Source organism: Zonotrichia leucophrys, chromosome 9 (assembly GCF_028769735.1).
Source record: "Zonotrichia leucophrys gambelii isolate GWCS_2022_RI chromosome 9, RI_Zleu_2.0, whole genome shotgun sequence".
Taxonomy (NCBI): Eukaryota; Metazoa; Chordata; class Aves; order Passeriformes; family Passerellidae; genus Zonotrichia; species Zonotrichia leucophrys.
The window spans coordinates 2,772,149-2,774,418 of record NC_088179.1 but is presented as its reverse complement, the minus strand read 5'-3'; positions in this window follow the sequence as shown (position 1 = coordinate 2,774,418).

Genomic DNA, 2,270 nt, shown 5'->3' with positions numbered 1-2,270 from the left:
GATCCTCCTTGCAGATCTGGGAGAAAATACATTTCCCTCAGGTGAAGATCACGTAACAGCAGCACAGAACATTTTTGGGAGCCTCAGTGTTCTATCTCCAGGCTGTCCCTGGATAGTTAGGAGCAAGCTCTGGCACCTGCAAGGCTCCAGATACAGAATTGATTTCCACTGATGATGATTGTTGATGGCTTTCACTCTGGAACATCCTCAGCAGTTCTGAAACTGCCCTCATAGACAAAATTATGCTTCAGGACAAAACACAAATTATGGATGGGGTAAAACCCCAACAGTTTGCAAAGCACACTGATGGTTTTCCATACCCAGAAGGGGCAGGCTGAAGATGTAGGAAATTATTTTCCAAAAGTGGAGCATTTCCACAGCCATCCCTCCAGCTGCCCCAGCCCTGATCCTGCTGTTGTTATCATACCAAGCAGAATAAGGGGAAAATCTTTGTGGTAGTGCAAACAGACAGAGCAAAGGATGCCAGACAGGAAAGGACCTCTGGAGAGAGGAAAGTACCTGAACAGCAACTGGGGGACAATTTCTGACTCAGTTCTGTGACTTCAATGCAATTTTAGCTGTTTGGACTCATTCTGGTGGTATTGGTCCTGCCACCACAGGGTGTCTCTGCATCTCCTCTAATACCAGAGGCTTTGGTGGCCTTTAATGGCAGCCTGCAAGCTCCAGGGAATGTGGGGCTAAAGGAAATGTCCCCCAGCTCAGCTGGGGATTTTCCTCAGCATCATGAGCCTTCTTGGATTGGAATGGTGATGCCTTCATTAGCTGGTAGGAAATTCTATTTTTAGCAGCTGCAGTGCAATGATGTTGTTTAATTTGGTTTAGAGAACTCTGTGGTGCTGCTCTGGAGGAAGCCATGGCCAGATGATGTGGGCACTGATTCTGCGCTGAGCTCACAAGGGCTGGGGTGTTTTTCCTCTAGTGGAATGCTTCTGCTAATTTCTGATTTCCAGTTTTCCTGACTGCCATTTCACCTTTGTGCTTGTGTGGGTATTTTCTGTTCCCTTTCAATCAGGATAAAGCTGCCATGGAGCCAGCACAAACACTGTGCTATCTGCTCTGGATAGTTTGTGTAATAAAGCATTTCAATGGGTTGGGTTTGGAGTCTTCCAGGTTTTTGGTTCAGGGTTTCTTGGGGTTTTGAGGGTGTTTTTTTGGGTTTTTTTGGGGTTTTTTTTTGTAGCTTTTTTTTTTTTTTTTTTTTTAGACTTGTGAGCTTTGTTCTAGCACCAGCACTTGTTCCAGCCTGCATGTAAAAATGACTGGAAGTGAGACCACAGGAAGGGCAGGAAGGTCTGCTCTGTCCCAGAAGCTCCTGGCCTCACAAGGCAGCCATGACTTGTCCCTTTCTCAATATTCAGGTGTGGCTTGGGTTTGAAGATGAGGGTGAGGATGTCCCTGGTAGCAGGAGGTGTTTGGTGCCAGCCTGAGTGTGGGTGCTGCTGTGGCACCACACAAATAATCCTATAAATATATCATATAAACAATCCTCTATATCATGTGTGATACAAATGTGTCTTTGTCTAGGATATCTGAAAAGTAAACTCTTCTTGGGAGGGAAGAGTTATGGAGGAATTCCAGTTGAGCTAAGTAATTCATCTGTGGGTAGATGGTACTTGAAGGTAATTGGGAATTTCCTGATTATCATCAGGGTGTGCCAAATGGTTGAAACTCCATCTTTGCATAGAGAAAACACAGTTTGAAGTGTTTTCTACTTCCATCAGGAAAAGTTTCTATGGCCAGGCTCTCATGAGTGTGATATGTGAGCAAAAACCTGAGGCTGGAAGTGATGCTCAAAGTGACATTTATTCATTCATGCAGATAATTGGCTCCAGCACAGGAGACAGAATGCAGGGGCAGGGGGTATGAGGAGTGTCTAATTCAGTGAGTAAACTCTCAGGCATCAGAGGAGAAGGGAGAGGGGTTCCTGTGACTGTTAGTGTCACTGAGAGTTCCCTATTTCCCCAAGGAGCTGGATCCCTTCAGAGCTGGCAGCCCATGGCTCACACCTGAGTCAGGCTCTGGTGACACCTGAGCCTGGATTTGGCAATAGTTGAGTGTCCTGATGGGTGATGTCACATTCCCTGGCCACATTCTGCATGAAAATACCCAACTGGCCGATAACAAGCTGAGAAATGGGGGTTGATGCCTTGCTCACCCCCAGTAGCTATGCTACCTTGGCCGATTGCTTTGAGGAGCAATTCACCGTTTCTTAGATTTCCACATCAGAAAACATAGATTGGATCCGATGA